This window comes from Melanaphis sacchari, unplaced genomic scaffold, assembly GCF_002803265.2.
Source record: "Melanaphis sacchari strain LSU unplaced genomic scaffold, SCAv2.0 Contig10_pilon_pilon, whole genome shotgun sequence".
NCBI classification, from domain to species: Eukaryota; Metazoa; Arthropoda; class Insecta; order Hemiptera; family Aphididae; genus Melanaphis; species Melanaphis sacchari.
In genome coordinates, this window is record NW_020270420.1 from 2,583,168 (window position 1) to 2,604,593 (window position 21,426).

Below are 21,426 nucleotides of genomic sequence, written 5' to 3' on the forward strand. Positions count from 1 at the left end.
TAAATATTTTGTTACTGCACAAGACGTATAATAACTTAGCGACCATATGACTATTTCGTAGAGGTTTTATTTGGATTTTACAAATCTGTATAGTCGTAACACACACTATATAATGAATTCTAAATTTCTAAATAACATTCGTAGAAGCACTCTAGAATGAGAAACCTATTAATAATACAATATGCAAATGTAGTTTAAAAATATACGATTTATACTAAGAACTGTTTCACACCGGAAAAAACTTACACGCACTCACAAATATCGACGCATGAACAGATTAATCATTAAGAATCGGACTTAAGTTGACCCACGGAAAATATTTCGATTTTATCCGATAGCAATTGACAAAAATCCAAAACTCCACCGTGTCATATAGAGTGGAATATATTAATCGATTTGTTAGTAACCACTAACCAGATAATATGTCACTAATATTTTGTTTCTACGTACCTACCTATATTATACGGATCATGATTCATGACATAATACGGTTTAATCAATGCAGAGTGTACCCACCTAAACCAATGTCCGGCACTTCGACTATGGTGACATACATTTTAACTTCGGTTACCATGATCTACATTGGTATACAGTTAGGTTGGTTATATCTATGGTTTTGTATTAATTTTCTTTGGTCTATTATTAATTATTATTATTATTATTTTTTAGTATTCGTAATACATTTATGACAAAACATAAATTATTTTACATTTAATTAAGTGCAAAAAAAACAAACAAATTTTAAACATAAATGTATAATAATTTAAGTGCTAAATGTGACTAAAGAAAGGAAATTTGTCGAATTATTTCACAGGAAAATTAACATAATATTACATAATTTTTACTCGTATAGGAAATTATACGCATGTAAATGGTGTAAATGATTTTATCTGGTATATCCCATCGTATAAATTAAAACTTACTTACAATATACTTATTTAAATATAATTATAGCTATATTTCACTCATAATTTTATTACCATTACGGTATGTCGGTATATAACACTGCAGGAACTAAAAATATCCAATTCTACTGATGTATTTACATCTCATCATCCTAAATAATTTGTTAATTTATAACGTGGTTACACTAGAATATTATAAACGATACGCATAGATTAAATAATATTATAATAATTCTATTACACTTACTTATATTTACAGTAGGTGATATGTTTTTCAAATGACAGATGAAGGATAATCATAAAACAAAAGAGGTTTAAATAGTTTATCTAATGTATAAATGTGTTTGAAATATGAATTTCCTTAGAGCTACGTGATATAATATTAAGCATACATTCAGGGACATACTCAAAGGATTTTCCATGATTATATCTCATGTTTTTTTTTCTATTCTAAAATATAATGTATACTGTTTGATATATCCAGGCCAAATCCCCTTTTCAAGAAATTATTTAAATTAACATTATACTAAACATCTTAATAAATAATATACTAATAGTTAATTAACTACCTAGTATAACAGTATAGAAACATTTTCGCTGTGTCAACTAAACCACTAAAAATAAATTCGTAGCTTTTGGTTGGTATAAGGTCTTAAGATTTCAGCATCGTCTTAAACATCGATGGCAGTTGGCGATTACTTAGCTAATCATAAAATGTAATGATATTTTCACCTCTACTTATATATACCTACAACGTGTCTTAAGGCTCAGTTTGTTATCCGCCTACTTACTCTATAATATTATGAGTATTATTTATTTTCCTCTACCCACCACCTATCTAAACTTTTAAACTTACATAACTATTTAAATACTTAATGGAAATAAATAATTCAACTTCTTTTAAATATTTAGGTAGGTACATAAATTAAATCTATAAATACAGCTTTTTATATTTTCAATTAACATATAAGAAACATTTTTAATTATTTTATTTTAAGTTAAAAATATCAATTATAAAAAAACTATGACTCTGATTCAATACTTCTGTAATTCTTTTTCAAAAAAATTTAATGGAAAAACGTCATTAGTAAAGTGACAAACACTATAAGAAATTTTGTTTATATATTACATTCAATTTTAAAATATTATATAGATTTTATCATTATTACGTTTTTAAATAAGTTATGATTTTATTCTACATAATATAGTAGTGGGTGTAATATTTATATTAATGTAAAAATTTAGAATGTATAATTTATTGGCACAACTTTTCAATTATTTCATGTCATAAACTTATTAGTAGATATAATTAATAATCCTATTCGGTTAATTAAATTTGTAATCGTACTACACTACTACGTCATGAAACTGAATAATTTCTACTTTCATTCTCTGGTTCATGTCTGGAAATAAATATAATGTATCCGGTAATGAATTCACAGTATTTATGAAAATAATATATAAACGATACTTTCTGGCAGACATTTTTGTGTAGATCGTTGTCATTATAGCTCGAAAGTACTTACAGTTTATGTTTAGGTGAGTTTCGACAGGGTTTTCGATTCAGATTGGTGGCAAATCCATCTTTTAAAATAAATTATGTTTGGTCTACAATTCGTCGTGAAAATCCATGAATAATAAAGGTAATTGTGAAATAATTGTTTTGTTTAAAATTTACAGAGTTATATTTTACAGTAATTGGTTACACTGACAAGTTCCATTTATTTATTTTATACACTTTTAGAACAATGATAAATAACAAACTTGAAAATACACGCACAATAATTATATGATAAAATAACGATTAGCATATATTTTATACATGAAATTAAATATATTCTATTTATTTACAATATACGTTTAATATATTACGACTTTTCCATAAATTATAAAAGTTTTTTTTGTACGTGTCACACATTGATATAAAGAACTTTTCATTTATAAACTGTTAGGCAAATAAGTTTTACCAACGTTTGTTCACCTGTTACACTTAAAATATACTTCTTTTAATTCGTATTCGCAGTATTCTCCGACAAAGCCATAACAGTTATAAATTCTAAGATCTTAATTTGAAATAATTTAATTTTTAATTGAATACTATTAAATTATTAACTATTGGTTTAATATATTAAATTATTAGATATCAACGTTATCCGACAAACATACTACTATATAAAACCACAGGCAATTTTATAACCTTTATAAGTTTAATAAAAGGTAAATTTATTCTGATGTTAAAACTAATGAAGCGCAACGTGAAATATTAAATAAAGCCAAACTCTGAACAAATTTGAACCCCTAAACCTGGCCTTCCTGTTGAATATAAATTTGCCATGTTATCATTTGATAAACAAAGACAATATCTGAATGAGATATAATTTCAGGTGAGACTAGGTAAATATTATAAAAAAAAAAGGATTCAGGAGCCTATTCGACTATAATAGTTATACAATTAGAACGAATTACATTGGAAATTTCTTTACTATTGATCATTTACGAACCGAAATAGAAGTTATAATTTAATTTGTTTTTAAAACAAAAGGAGAGGAGGTATAATGATGTATATTTTTCTTGTCCCTAGGTTTATTATTATATACTCAATAAAAATGAAAAATTCATTGTTTCATAAATATTTGATAATCATCAAAAATATTTCGTATAGGTATAAACACTAAATATCATAGACACTAAATACATATTATATACAATATTATTTTAAGCTTAAGTTCATTGATACATAAGCACATGTATACATCATGCATATTAGTTTATACTAACATAAATATATAATACTATTATGCTAATTTTTTATTATTGTATAACAAAATATATACAAAAGACTATTAACTAATATTACATTAATGTATAGATTTTTATTCTAATGTTTTATTTATCAGTTCGCAAAAATTATGGATATTTTCGTTTAAAAACTATCAACACACGTTCTATGAAATTTATAATTTCTTAAATAAGAGCATAAAAGTATATAAATATATTCATGTAAAATATTATAATATCGACATCGTTTTATTACATCTTATACAGAAGCTAATAATATCATTAATTTGCATTGTATACTACACAATATTTTTTTTCTCTGGTTAATCGTTTATATTACAATATTTTCTGAAGAAAATAAAACCATTTTCTGTGAAAATATTTTTTATTAGCAGTAGTTTTCGAAGTATGAGTTATTCATGCACACATAATATAATATAGTAAACCCACAATAATGAAATCCAATATTATATCTAACTTAATAGTATTATATTAATACAATTACCTAACTTTCCGTTTTTGATCGTAAGTATATTATATTATAATGCATTTCCATGTGCAGTAGACCTACTATGTATTATAGTATGTTAATATCCCAAAGGTCGTAAACATAAACCCGTGAAAATAATAAAAAGCGGATTTACACGATTTTTTAAATAAAAATAAAAATCTCCGTTCTCGTAAAACGTACGTAATTATCAGCTATATGCATATCTCATTGTGGCTTGTACAGTTGCACTATTTTTATAGTATACACTTGTACTTCTAATTAAATCGTATTTGCATACAGGATATTTGTGTAAAGTTTTAAATGTCAACTTTATACGTATCACATATTACATTAATGTATATGGAAGTATAGTACCATATGCTGCGATGTTCCTTATTTATATTGTGTAATACTATTAAATATTAAGAGGCAATGGCGTTTTTAAAGAGACAGTGATCATTCCCCCCCCCCTATTTTTTGAGCTCTTTATTGGTATTTTCAAATATATACTTTTGAGGAGAAAGAGTAGACACTAGGGACATATTTCTTCAATATAGACCGTGACACTGCGGTGTGTCATGTGATGAATATGATCATGTTCGTTTCCTCCCACATCAAATGGTGTCTAAACTCTAAAGTAAAGCTACATCTATGATACGATAAATATGTTATGGAATTGTACGAACGTCGCGGAAAGCGCATCTACACCAAGCATTTTTTATTCATTGTCTTCGAAGGTTTCGTCGTGGGAGGCATCGGCAGCGGTAGCGACATCGTCGGCGGTTGCTTCGTCTCGGCGCGCGGTTGGTGGTGGGGTCAGTTCCTACGGAAATGCTGTCGTCGGTGACGTCACAACGTCGATGCGTATTTACGCGGGCGTACGGACAGCGGCGGAGGAACCATTGATCCGATGCTGCGTGTCGTCATCAAAAAACCCCTTTCGCCCGCTATGTGTCCCACGTGCCGCCCACACAAAACTCTTCCGAACTGCCGCACCGCGGCGCCGCCTCCGCCGGTTTCCTTTTGTTTTCCTTCCCCTCGCAGCCTCACATATACGCCCGCACACGCACACACGTGATATACGCTTCTACTCCACTCTTATACTTGCCCAGCATTACATTATAGCGTGTAAATGGACTTATACCTAACCTATAGGTGTATACATATTATATGTAAGCGTAGGTACGCGAGTTCGTTGGAAAACGGCGCAATAGGAAAACAAAAACGGCATATAAATCGACTTGTGCGTTTCAGTTTATAATAATATTGTAGTAGTTCGCCGACCACCAGTGTTGCCAGCGCATACCGCACCCACCTATTTGCGTATTATAGGTACATGGAATCGTATAGAATTTATAGAAATGCCTGTCTATTTCGCGAATTCTCAGAATCAAATATGGGAATCCGGAAAACACAGAACTGGATTAAGAGTCAATGCCGCAACGGAGCAAACAATTTTTTACTCTCCTTTTCCTCTCAAAACTACCAACTAAAATAAATGTAGTAAAAACGTATCAAATATCTTAAATATCTAATATCTAATATCTTAACGTACCTAATGTATCGTTTAATATTGTAATTAAAGTAGTTTATAATATTGGTTCCTTAAAAAATAAATTATTTATAATTAAATTTTAAATATCTCTTTTTAAGAATTACACTGTGGAAAATTAATGTATCACTTTGTGATTTAACCAAACAGATTTAACACATAATATCAAAAAATTGAAAAAAATTTTGTTAATTAATAAAATTTAAATTAAAAGTTAATATTAAAATAATTTAACCTCATCATTTAAATTTATAAATCATTTTTAAAAATTTTGTAAGTAATTAAACAGTTAAAATAAACAAGTTATAAATTATCATTGTAACATCTAGTTGGTTTTGGTTAGGTAATTTAAATTTTACCACGGCTCTGGGAAAATGCATATAAGTACACCTATAAAAAGGCAAACAGTTCTTTTTTAAAAGCTTAATAATAAAATATTATTGTTTTTTTAATGCACGCGCATGTACGCATACACAATAGATAAAAATGTAGCATAATGTACCTAATATATATACACGACCACCACCACCGACACACTCGATTTATCATTATTGTTTGGTGCGTAGATCTTATTGCACACGCGACCGTTCTCGAGTGCTAGCTCTCAATGTCTGAAACGCGATAACAAGAGCAGCCACTTTAATTCAAGCATCTTCTTTCTTCAACGCCGCTGCCAATGGTTAAACGACCTTTCATATTGTCATCATTTTCTAGTTAACCAAAACATCAATATAGTCGAACGCTTAATAAGATCATTTATAAAAGATAAATTTTTAAAAGATCAGTTACTGAGTTACCTATAAATAAAATCACAATAACTCGCCGCATCTTATCATAATATGTGTAATAACTCAATACACAATCTGTTGACAAATATAATTCTATCGCTGTGAGCTTTTTAAAATGCGCCTGTAATAAAATATAATATTATATTGTAATCAAAGTAAATCCATTTCGTAATATTTTTGCACAATATATATGGACTTGTATATACGTATGTTGTATGTAGACATGTAGTCATACACATATTATATATTGTAATTGTTTCATGTCTATACGTATTTCCGGACAGATTTTAATAATATCAATATTTATTTCATACTTCATGATGATTTCTATTATATTATTTTTGTATTTAGTAATCTATTCTTGCAACAACTATTAATAGTATACGTTAAAGCTTATTATAAAGTTATACTTGTAACTAATAACTAATAACTCGCATGTAATATTGTTGTTATATGATGGATTTGTTGCTGCAGTAGTATGGCTTAATTGCACACATTTTTTACTTGAAAATGATTCCATAAGACCATAACACTTTCAATAATTTATTATATAATTAATATATTAAAATAAAATGTGTATATAGATATATATTTTAATATAAATTTGTCAAAAATGAATTTCTTTATATATATATTATGATAATAATATAATATCCATCAATCGTTAAACATCATTATGGTGTATTGTTCACGATGTACATTAAAACATTATACACCTACAAATAAAAAATATTTTACGTACGTACCTATAAAGTGTGTTATGTCAAGTCTTCGAATTATAAATGATTTAATTGGCGTTATGTTAAATTTCCGAGTATTAATAGTTTATTGGTAGTACTTAAATCAATTAAAATTAATAATTAAATCATTGCTATTAATACAATTAAATTAATCAATTTTAAATGTTAATTTTGTTCACGTGCCGAATACACGCCATCAACTCATTTGTATCAAAATATTTAAAACAATGCAGTGCATTAGTCAATATTAATGATTCAACATCAAAATTACTTAAATAATATTATTTTGAAAATTAGTAATTACTTGATTTTTACACCCGAATGATATGACACATGTTTGTTATACAACTGAATGTATTTAAAAACAATAATAATCAATAACTCATTATTAGTCAACATTTCTTTAATGAAATGGTAATATTAAAAGAACTATATTTAAACAGCACATTATACACGAGTAGTTCTAAAATAACGCGTGTTCCACTTCCGTGACAAAAAATGAATTTCCTCTCGTCCATATAATGTTACAATCGCTTTAAGAAATATGTTGTTATTTGAATATTTGAATACTATTCATTCACATATTAATACGTTCGTTATTGTTATATATTTTATTTTAGCTTAGGAATTATGGTCACATTGTTTGACACGATTATTCGACCTTTTAAACCGCCTCAACCGTGTGAATGTGTCATTTGTTTATAAGTCATACACCCATACCACAACGGCACAACACTGTTATATACTACATGCACTACACCTTTATATAGTTTATAATGTTTATATTATATACTTTGTATACTTAAACCGTGCTACCCCGTGTCTTAAGAACGATTTTAAATGTAATGGCTCGATCCATGTTACAAGTGCACGTTAATTAATATTGTTATTGTTACTTCCGTATAATAGAGTCGACTAGTTTGTGCAAATTTGAAAATTGATTTTTAACTGCACCCAAGCACGATTTGTAACACGTATAAAAACCCCGACGTTTCAGTCCATTATTTTGGAGTGTGAATAACATTTTATAATAGGGTTTGATAAATCATTGAAATAAACGATGTGCAAAAACGTGAAAAGTGATGATGATGTATTCACAATTGATGTTCAATAGTTTGACAATTTGACCTGCTCGTTGGCTTTTATATAACCAACATTTAAATCGCCTACGCTTTACATAATATACGGTTTTCTCTCTTCACAAACATAGGTTTAAATCATATAATGTACATTGTACAATGTATTAGATTACACTGAATGATTACACATTCGGTTCTAAGTTCAAATTTTGTAGTACAAAGTAATGTGGTCCGAATTTCTTTATATTTCAATAACTTTAATTTTCGAGCGGTTTCAGTTAGTTTTATTATATTCTTATAAACCACTGTAGAATAGGTATGCACGTTTTATATATATTAAATTATATTGTTAAAGAGAGAAAGGAATAAGGACAATAATGTGCTAATCGTAGAAATCAGTTTTGCTCTACATGCTTATACTGCGTGAAAATATTTTAAAAGAATTCCTTATAAAAATAAAAACGTATACAGTGTATACTATATAAATTATTTTTAAATATTTAAAATAGTTTGGATTTTACAAAAGTGATTCACGACAGTCATATTTTGTATACTCACTACATAATATTTACTACCAATAGAGATTAGAGTTTAAATTTAACATTTAGTAACATATTATTATAATGTAGTAATATATGTTGTATTGACCGATTGTGTAATGGCTATAAATACCATAATTTATGACCAATGATAATGTATTGAATGTGTACGGTGAGCATAAGCTTATTAGTTATTATTATACTACTATAAGGTTTAAATTAAACATTTAATCAAAATATGTTTTGTATTGACTTATTATAGTATTAAATATTATTGACTATTCGACTAATATGTAAATTGTCGGTGGCTACTTAGTAAAATGTATTAGTCGATCTTATCAAATGTCACCAAAGTATTCTATAACCGCCATAAATATGTACCTATCGATGTTTGTGATATACATAATATTTGTTTCATTCGGTTTTTCTCTTATCTTTGTGTAGAAAACACACAAATAACATCTTGATTACTATTTACTTTATTTAATATACTGTGAACCAAACAGAAGTTTTATTTTTAATTTCGACTTAAGAGGTTTTCCTAAGAGTAACCATCGTTTTGGTGAATTATATTGAAATATTTTTTATGTGATATATATTATACATCATAAAAAACATATTATTGATGTATAAGATTTGTAAAATAAAATACATGGGCTTTGAATTCTTTGTAATTTTAATGTAAAATACATACTTGCTGTCTAAATATTTACTTCTCACAGTAACAATATTATTTTAATAATTGGACATACTATATATAATTTTTCTCGCTTCTAAATCTCTTTAAAAAATGCATAATTGAGTAACACTGACGTATTTTGTTGTAATTCTTTGTGCATGTCTGTTTTTTCCTCCAAACACCATTTACGCAAACCCCTTCTATGAAGATAATTTAATAATTGTATAAGAAATCAATATTTTAATTTATTTGTTTTGAACATACTTGAATAATGAAAAAGTTTATTAGGTCCATGAAGGCACTTAATGAATTTACTCGCTAAGATGTTGTTACCTGTTTACCTGTAGAAGTGTACATGTAGTAACTTTTTTGATATCTTTCTAAGAAATGATTTTGTCAATATTAAGTGGAAAATACATTAAAACTGGTTTCTCGGTCAATTGTACACAATATAGTAATTACGACTGTTATTATAATATATTACAAATAAAAATACATAATTCCAAATTAAATTATATGCATAACATGGTTATAACTTTTAACTTACATGTGAAACAAGCTTAAACAAAAACATAAGTACTTTTAACGTTGAAACTGTAAAACTGGACTGAATCAATAATTTGTATTACTTAATAAAAGTTAAATAGTTAACTAGATATTTTTATATACCTAAATCAATACTTGTAATTTAAACAATCAACGTTTATAAACTATAAAGGTTTAAGGATATATTATTATTCGTTAATGTATTTACAAGGCATGGGTAATTATTACTATTTTTTTTTTTTTTAATAAACTGATTGAAGTTTAATAAAACTTAATGTACATAATTATTTACATATATATCAGATTAACTTCTACATAAACGCATACATAAAATGCATATTTTTATAATTTATTGAAAGTAACATATTATTATACATATATACGACTGCAGTAACAGTTTGTTGGACTCGACCACCTTGAATTTGAAATTTTTTCATCAGTGATAATTTTTATATTACTCTTTAAAAATACAGAAGTATTTATAAATCGACAATATTTTTAAGTTAAACATCCATTTATCCGTCTTACTCGTGTTCAGTGATATTAGATATCAACAAATGTAATACCATTTGTCATTTATTATACTTTCTTATTTTTATAGGATATTACTATTTTTTATACTTCTATAATAGAATATTAAATTCAAGGTTAAGAAATTAGTGCCCTATATAATGATGTTCTAGCGTATAGCCTCTTATCATTCAGGGTAATAGTTTGTCTTATCTTTTGACAATGATTAGTTTTTAAGGAATTATAAATAAGTGAATGACGAAACTATACCAAAATTGTGATAAATAGTTTTTATAAATAATTGATAAATTATATTTGTATACAAAAATAAAAATAAGTTTTGAGTGCATCAAATTACCCACTATTATGTCAATATTTATTTTAAAGTCCTAATCTTATAAAAATGACTAAAGAAAAAAGTTTAAATTTAGAATTGTTTGAATTTCAAGAATGATAGCAACAATGTGTGTTACTTAAAACATTATAAATATAATTATTGACTGTATTATGTTTATTAAGCGAAAAGAAAAAAACTGTAATATTATACATTGTTAACATTGTTGACTTTTGTCGATTTTCAAATATTTAATACAAAAATACGCCCTACAATGTTTTAATAATACTTCGAGCCGCAAAAGGAATGTATCTTATTTAAAAATTAAAAATTATAGGTACGTAATTTATATAGATGGTATTATGTCATCTTGAACGTCCGTACTCGTTTAAATCGGTGAACCGTCCGAAAACAAAATATAGCACAGATTGTGCAGTGAACGATAATATATGCGTACACAGTGTTTAGCAGTAATGATAATTACTATCGTGTCTGCGGTGAAAATTCATTTAAGACGAACACCATTTTTCATATTATAAAATATCATTCGTCGTCGTATTACGTGTAGGCCACAACGGCGAGGCGTTGCACGTGTTCGTGCAGATAACTGAAATGAAAAATCAATTATTCGGTCGGCAAAATATTCTGCGTGCATTATACTATTATATTATATTATACACTACTGTGTCCTCGAAAACCGATCAGCCGAGTGCACTGGCAGCGGGTCATGTCCTGTTCTGCGGTTAACCGCGGTACCGGACTCTTCCATTTCCTCTGACGAGGAAAAAAATGACCGAAACGGTTCTCGCTAACGCGCTGCTGGCGAAATACACAATATTTATAAAAACTATGGATGTTATCGAAAAATAAAACCATGGACGAAAACAAAATAAAAGAAATGTACGTTCTACATAAAACGCCGTAGATACAATCCTTTACGAAGATAATAATAATATTATCTAACATGATATTATTAATTATTATTGTGTTACACAAAAACCATTTTTGTCGCAAGAATACCTACAATTTAATATTGTTATATTTACAATTTGCCGTGTTGACGGATAGGTACCAGTGAACCCACTAACTTGAACTACCAGTATATAAAATCGTAAAGTAAAAATGGTATTATTATAATTAGATAATAGACATATATATAATATTATGAGACTGTGGGTGCCGCTATTTTGTATTTGAGTTGGCACGAAACGCGTTTAGAGTCGTTGGATTGACGGCGGCAGTTAACAGAATGAACGACTCCATTACATTATAAATTACAATATTATCCAAGTTTATATTATACAGACGGCGGCGTGGGGCAGACGGCAGTAGTTGTATATTGAAAACATCTGTTATTACTTATCACCAAACGGCAAACAACAAATTTTATGACAAGATCTATTGACAAATTCAAAAACTTAAAAGCACAAGACGGAGACGATTTCCGTAAGTAAAACACTGTCAAATGGTCCACAACCGGTCTCTTATTATTATTATAATTATTAATATTGAATTTTATTGAAAAAAAGAACACTGTGATCCGGTACTGATTTCAGTATTCATGTTGTATACTTATATTGATTTTTAAAAACGCACACAGATTACCATTTGACATTTACCATGTCGTGTCCATGAATCGTAGACTCTTCGCTTAAATATATTGCATGATAGATGTGTATCACTATGTATGGTATAAACTATAAATATAATGGAAGCAAATTAATCTACCGATCGGAAACAAATTAAAAATCGTGTCCTAGAAAATGTTTTCGGAAGGTTGAAATAATTGTTATTCATATTTTATAAAACGAAAAATAAACACGAACAAGTAGTTTAATTTATTCTGTGTGGTGTGTAGTTACCTCCCAGTTTAGTCACTGACACCACGAATAACGATCAGGTGTGATCACTTAATAGTAATTCTGCAGATCTGTCGAGAGAGTTTCTAACGAAGAAGAACAAGTGTTACACTTAATACGTTTATTAAATAAATTAAAAAAACTTTATTTTAAAACTTAACAGGAAAATCTGTTTAGTGGATCGTCTATAATTTGTCAGTGTCAACGGCCAAATAAATGTGATTTTACTGATTTTAGCATTAAACTATTAAATATTACGAACGCCATTTGATATCAGATTTATCGAAAAAGAAAAAACATTTTAAATTCGTAAAATTTATAAGCCTAAATTTTGTGTGTTTGTAAAAGTGTTTATGTGTATTGTCATCGTCGCCTCTGTGTGTGAATGTTTTAACCCTCCGGAATACTCTGAACGCCGAGCAATGTGTGTGTGTGTATGTAATTGTATTTACGGTAAACAAAAACGATGTTTTCGATTAGCTTATTATTGAATTAATCCGTTACATGTATAAATATTAAATTTAATACAGATTTGAAACACTAAATGGTAATTCTATATTCTATAATCTGCATTATATATTGTTGCCGTTCGTAACGTTCGTTGTTTGTTTTTAGCAGCCGCCTAATATGTACCAAAATCCGTACAGTTTTATTTTGGATTAAAAATTTGAAATGAAAGGAAATCTACTTCTACCTTTCTCTCTTCGATATCCAAAACAGTCGTTATGAAATCATGTAAACGTGGAAAAAATTATTTTTACAAAAGTAAATTTACAATATTGCGAGTATGTCATATTATAATAATAATAAACTATATTGATATAATATTATATAATATAAACAATATAAACTTTATCAATCAATGGGTTTCCACTGTTACATTATACTATTATAGTAAAGAAACCTGTAATTGAATATTTGCGTACTTTCAATCCGTACAATGTGCAGATAAACGGTTTATTTTATTTTTATCTATTTACTAACGTACACGGAACGCTGGCCATAGTTCGGTAGAGCCAAGGTTGAGGACTCGTGTAATTTGCGATATTCTAATCGATTTCTTTTCTATGGTAGGTTTTATGTAAAATAACATTATGTTTACGTACACAACACAGTAGCTACACATGTATGTGTAAATGTGTAATTGTTTTTATTTCCTCGATAGAATACAATACCATGTACTACGAATTCGATTAGAGTTCAATTATTATATTATTATGTTTATTTTATCAATAGAAGAATAACATTTCAGAAAACAACTAATAGTATTATGCACGAGCTACGAAGAAAAAACAAAAAAACGCGATTAAAAAAAATGCACTTTATGTGCTATTTTAATCGAACACGCAATTCGTGTAGCTAGACGAATATAATAGTTATTAATAATCATTATAATTTTTTCCGCCATTGTAGATATTATATTCTAATTTCTATAGATTACTTCATAAAAAAATTAAAATGTTCTTATTTAGATAAAATATTTGAATAATGGAAACACATCGTTGAAATTTTGTCTGCACTCAAAAATGTCTGGTCGGTTACCAGACGGATAAAAAGTATAGAGATAACCAACTGTATGTACATTTTAGTTTTAGTTGATTTTTTCGTATACGCTTCGCACAATGCACATATTAAATTATCAGTTATCTTAAGATCACTTACACATGTGTAAATTTATGATATATAAAAAGACTGCTGGGTACACCCTCACACAATATTCAACCCATGCACGCCCCAATATGGATGGGTGGTCAACGTCGTAATAAGGATTGGTTATAGGGCAGTAAGACTCAGAGATATGTATTTTGTTCAAACCACGTATCTCGAACAAATTTTGCTCCATTCGTATTATTCAAGGTATAGGTATAACATAAATTGCTGATAAATGTAATTAACTAAGTACAATTATTTTTGTTCTTCTCAATATTATTTTTTTTTTTAAATACATAATAAATTAATAAACAACAATCGTATACTAAAAATTATATAAGAATTAAGAATACAAATTATTATAAAATTAAGTAATTATATCGATCAGTTCTTTCTGTTATATCCTGTATGGGCTGTATGCTAGTTCTTCTTTATATTTTATGTAATTTTTAAAAATATTCTTTTATACGTTTAAAAGGTATACCCAAATAAATATTTTAAAAAATGCTCATATATGTATGGACATAATATGGCGTTGTTTCGAATGTCAATTTCAGGTTACTGCGTACAAAAAATATCTATTATCCATTCTCATTGTTATTAATTTCGCCATTGACACCTACACCGATCGCACATTGGCACTGACGCACGATTGCCGGATTGTGTAATAAGTATAATATATTAATAACACAATATTCTCGCGTCTGGAAAACATTATTGCAGTATGGATTTTGCTGCAATATTATGATAATATGGTTTATTGTAGCGAAACGTTTACTGATGGGGGGGGGGGGGGGTTTGGTGAACGAGAAAACAGTGTATACGTGTAACGGGTATGGGAGAAAAACATAACTAAATTCTCCATAAAACGTCGAGGCCGTCGAGTTGATTTTCGCTTTGGAAACGAGCAAAAATTTATTTTCATAATATCGTTATAATAATTGGTTTCTCCGCGACCGGTCACGATCAGTCGATTTGTCTTGGAGGGATGGCGGGTAGGAGGGTGGCGAGAGTCGTCGGACAGATGGCGCGGTGTTCGGCGCCACAACGTCGAAAGAAAACGGAACGGTTCGCGGACCTCCCGCCCGGCAAAGGGATTAAGAAACTCTTCACGGCCGCCGCCGCCGCCGCCGCCATGTTAGCGATCCACCGTCGACGCTATTGCTTCGCGACATTTCGCGTGATGCAAATACAACCTCGCTCGGTCGAGATTTTGCATTGCACTTCTTCGGCGATCCGATCGGACGGAAGAGATAACGTCCAAAGCGAGAGGAAAACGTTCGTCCGGCCACGTGACGAAAAATAAAAATTAACATTTCCGATATCGGTGACCCCCCCCTCCGTTCGTATCGCGTGTTTACAGAGTGACGACGACGAACGCATTATATATTTTGATATCATGACGTGTTTTGTCGGCGCCGCAACCGACCTTACGCGCGCGCCGCCAACACAGCCTTGTCATTGAACCGAGAATACCAGTTCTATTGTTGTGTGCGCGGAGGTTTTTTATTTGTTTATTTTTTTTTTTTGTCTTTTTGAATGCGCTCGCGCAAGCCTCGGTAAAAGTTTGACGGCCGTTCACCGATTTTTTTTTTTTTTCAATATTTTATATTTCATACGTCGCCTCTCGTCTTACGGTCAGCGATAGAAGTAGGTGGTAGCGGCGGTGATGGTGGTGGGGTGGTGGGGTAGGTCTTCTACACGCGCGCCGCCGATTTGTGTTTTTTTGTTTTTTTTTTTTACTCCTATTTTCCATTATGATACACGCCATACCTACGTCGCCTACCCCGGGGCCCGTGATCTTCAATAATTACGAATTATATCCGGCCGAGACGGCGGCAGCGGCGGAGGAACCGATACGTATATATTATAATAATATATATTATTATTATTATTACCGGGCCTCCGCGTGTACCGTTATAACCCGAACCGAGGCCGTTCATTATCATCATCAACGCGCGACGCGCCACGTACGCACACACGCGCACGATCGCCCGTGCGTACGCCAACCGTGTGTGCGCGCACTCGCGGCAGGCTTCGCGCGCGCGAACTCGACGCACACGTTCGCGCCGCGCCGCCCGTCGCGTACAATAACATTTGACGTGTGTGGTGCGCGCGTACGGGGAATAATATCGTATTATCGTTGCGGATGTACGTTACGATATTATTATTTTTATCCTCCGCCAAATCGTCGCGCGACGACGATAATATTGTTGTGATTGCGCGTACGGGTGTCGTCGCTTTTGGAATAATACGTTCGGAACGTAACTAATGGCGCGCGCGATACTACGCGTCTACCGTAAAGCGCGACGACGATGATGAACAATTGAAATAATATCATACGTGGTAGTTTGGTACGAATTCAGGCCGCCCGTATTTTCAAAAATTTCGCCAGAGACAACGCACAGTTTGCCGCTCCCTCACCCCTCCACCCCCCTTAAAAAATAAACGAATAAATATTTTATTTTGTTGATATTACACAATTGTTTTTTTATTTTCTTTACTTTACATAAGACAGAAATTATTGTTTGTAACTTGTAAGTAGTAAATAGTTACATTGATATAAAATATAACTCGGTAATAACCAATGTATTATTGTTGAAACAACGATAAAACTTGAGAAATAAAAATGTTTAATAAATTCATGATTTCATAACTTTTTCAACACTTTTTGACCATTTCAATATTTTGCTGCCCCTAAACCTTGCCGGCAGAAGAAACTGCCCCTCCGAGTCTTCCCATAAATACGGATCTGGAATCTGGATACGATATGTTATAGTATCAAATGTTACGATGTCAATATTATGTTATTTGACGTGTCGCGGTTGCCGCTATCGGTACACGCGACGTACGAGTGTACGACGAACGCAATTAATATTATAATAGACAATATTATCGCCCAGCAATTGCGGAGCCCTCTTGTCGCGGCGACCGATGCTCCGCTGCACCGCACTGCACGCGGTGTAAATGCAACATGATGTCTATAATGCATAACATTATAATATAATATAACACATTATGTGATTAAACGGCCAGTATGGCATAACGGAATTATTGCTTGAATTATGTTGTGTATATAATATTACTTAGTATTTATTATTATTATTATTAGGTATATTGTTATATGGCGCACGAGATCTTGCGCGTGTGCGGATATTACCGAAATAAAAGGGAAACTGTGATGAGACGATTATTTTAACAAGCTCTCTTTCTCTCTCTCTCTCTCACTCCTGTTTTCTCTGTACCCGTTCCTCATCATCCGCCCACTTACAGCAGGAATGCGCCTATACGTACCCACCAATCTATTATACGTCTTGTGATTCCCGCCGTTGTTTTTATCACAAAACAACCGCGTTTACCGTTGTTACAATACGTATGGTTACTTGTTATGTATTCCCATCGATTTTTTTCGATAAAAACTTCTCAAAGTTTATTATATTCATTATAAGCTACAACACATTATTACAATAAACGTATACTATTTAGCCTTTTATAAAATCAACGGTACCATGCTTATATATAACATTTGTTATTATAATATATTTATAGTTTCAAATTTCGATAACTCAAGTGTATTTCAATCGGTAAAGTCTGTAAGCGTTTCTTTATAATATTATGATGTATTAGTTGGGAATCAGTTGGATAATATATGACATACTGATGTTTTACATTCCTTGTTTATTATTTAAGTACGTGCGTCTGTGAGAATGTATATTGATTTTCCGTCGGTTGGGTGTGATTCGCGTGTACGTTTTAAGAAAAAGTTTATTTATTATTCATATTTAACCACCGGTGACACGATAACGGAAGTCAAATAGACTTCTAAGCTAGATATGCATAGGGTTCGGTGTTAGGTAGGTCAGTATTATATAGGTTAACCTTATTATAATACGTATAATAAAAAACGACTACATTCTACATAATTTTAATATAATAGTCTGCTAATATAGTACTATTTTGCTATTATAAAATGTACATGAACGGTTTGAAGTTTGAACATTTTGGCGTAATAATGATGGATCGAGTTGTGAACTATAGACAAGAAAGAACCCACATCTTCTTGACAATCTTGAGTCTCATTTTCGTCAAACATCGCTTGTTTAACTTAACATCGGAGTTATTTTTAAACATAAAATATATTTGATCATTGGGAACTCAGCATTTCTGCACTGTAGTGCAAAAACCTATAATAATTAATAGTAAGATTGAAGACAGTTCGCGCGGCCATCTACCCAATTAACACCATTAAATAAATTCCCGAGATACCGGACACCTGTAGTTGTTCTGATATTAAATTACTGTATTATTTTATGATAAAATCCTGGGCTTAACATACCTCAATAATTATTATAATAGACATAGAAAAAACTGTTAAACGCTTGAAAAATAACATTTAACCGTACTTTGGTCCCGAGATAATGTTTTATCGCCCAGTCGTCCGACGACGGATTAACCAACAGGAGCGCATCGCGTCTCGTTTATTTAAATCGAACGTTTTCTCGCCATTCTATAATATTATACGCCCGTCGTCAATATATTTGTAGATTAAACAGCGGCTCTTCGATATAACATTAAATTTTTATAAATTATCCTCAAGTGACGTTTTTGATTTTTACTCACGTAGTATAAGAATCACCCTGTTCATCAGTGATGAGAAATTTTTTCTAGGAGACAATATATTTTTTAATAGGTATTGCGGTAGTAGGAAAAGGGCTACGATGTTCCTATATTATCGTTATCCATCTCTATAATTCATTAAACATATTTTATTTTAACTAAGTAAAAAATATTAAATCTTTTTATTTTTGTTTTGCTAAATATTAATATTCAACAAACTTTGCAACGGACGTATATTATTGCTGGTCAATTTAACATTCCTATTAAACGTAAATTGAACACGCGTCTAAAATGTTTTAACCACCCGTACATCTTATTTGGTCTTCTTTTACTACCTGTTACAAACATTTCACTCGTTTTTATTCAGGCGAATAGTTTCTAATTCCGTTGCGCGTAGACGAATGCTGCCTACGCGCTCAACGGCTCTATTTAGGATAAAATATAAAAATAATAATAATAATTTATTTAATTAGTCCCTTTGTTTCATCACTGGGTCTATAGTAATATATGCTGTATCAAAGTATCATATCACGTTCGCTTACCTTTAGTGTATTTGTGGTAACCACAAAATATTCAATGTAGTTAGTTGTAATTTTTAAAATTGGCGTTAAAATGTTATTATGTACGCACAAAGCGTAAAAAAGATAAATAATAAGAGTTCGTATAAATTTAATTATCGTGTACCTTAATACCTATCAACATTCAACATACTATATAATACAAATAATAACAACATCATATCAATTTATAATTTCAATAAAATGACGTGATATCTAATAATTTTGCAAAAGAAAATATGACTACACTAGTAAATAATAAAAAAATCTTACAAACCACACGTTTCTAAAAAAATATAATTCGTCAATGATTAATTGAATAGGTTTTTTTTATAAATAATTTTCGACTCATGTGAATTAATCATACATTGAATATTCTCAAAATTGTAATTGAATATAAACACAAACATATTCCTATATTATATACTTTTTCTAGTATTGATTCATATAAGTTTTATGAATATTGCTCGAAATAATTTTAGCAGATGAAATCTGCATAGACCAATCGTGTTTCAGTTATTAGAATAAATAATCTAATTTTATGTATATTTTTAACACTTAAATGATATAATTGATTACTATTTGGAATTTAATAAACGTGTAATTATTCGTTCAAAAACTCGTAATTTCTCTTTCAACCCGTACATTTCCATTGATTTTTCTCGAAGCTATTGAAATATTGATAATGATGTTAATGAAAAATAAAACTTAAATTTCATTCGTTACGCGCGAAAAATACTGTAATTATTAAAGATAAAGTAAACATAAATATAAAATAAACAAAATAAACTATATTTGATTTTCAAAAATATAATTTCGTGTTTTAGTAACATTACGGTTTTAGTCTAAATATTCACCATAATATATGCATTATATATCAAGCAAAATGTCGACTTTTAAAATATCTGGGACCGAAGGAAACAAGCGATCATTCGTCTGCGAAAACAAAATACGCCAATACCGTCATTATGTTATATAAAACACGCAAAGAAAAGCGAATTACTCAACGGCTTTAGACTAAAATAATAATAAAATGATTTATATATAATAATAATAATAATAAAATATTGTATATACGCCTCGCAATATTATTCAGGTACGCGTCTTGTTAGAGGGTTAAATGAATTCCACGCGGGTCTCTATAGATTGAAATCATCGTCCAGAGTTATAGACTGCTGTGGAATACTTCGGATTTTTATTTCTGTAGACGTTGTCGATTTGTCTGCCACACGCGCGCACTACACTCGATTCTTATATATGTATATGCTACTATGAGTATACGAAATGAATGATCGGTCTGGAATTTTGAATTATTATTATTTTGTTAGCCTTTTGTCAAGTGTTTTATAATCCCTCCGTAGCGGTGGCGACGCAAGGAAAATGAGTGCGCAACGTATATTAACGATTATTGTTTTTTTCTTGTTTTTTACTTTTTAATGTGTTTATTTTATTCTATAGCTTACTCTATAGCAATACTCTCGTATTGGTTGAGGTGAATTTATTTTGAACGATGTACTTAATTTTGTGTATAATCAATTATAATATACATAGTAAATGTGTTGTGCGTGGTTTAATTAACATTCGTTAAATAATTTCGATAACATTATATTTACTTACCTACGATTCATATTATTATATAAAATATATATATATATGAATGTATACTGAATAGAAAATATATATATATATATATTTTTTTTTCATCGTTTAAATACGTTTTGAAGACCAATCTGCCTGTGGGGAAATCTTCGAAAAGCGGTGTTCGCTATACATAGATTCGTTATACATACAACCGTAAAACAT

At 30.1% G+C, this 21,426-nt stretch overlaps 1 protein-coding gene across 3 annotated transcripts in view; it reads left to right on the forward strand.

The window, feature by feature from the left end:
* The window catches only part of LOC112603710 (AF4/FMR2 family member 1-like), a 137,186-nt gene that overhangs the window by 56,411 nt on the left and 59,349 nt on the right, over window positions 1-21,426 (forward strand). The gene's annotated exons all lie outside the window — the stretch shown is intronic.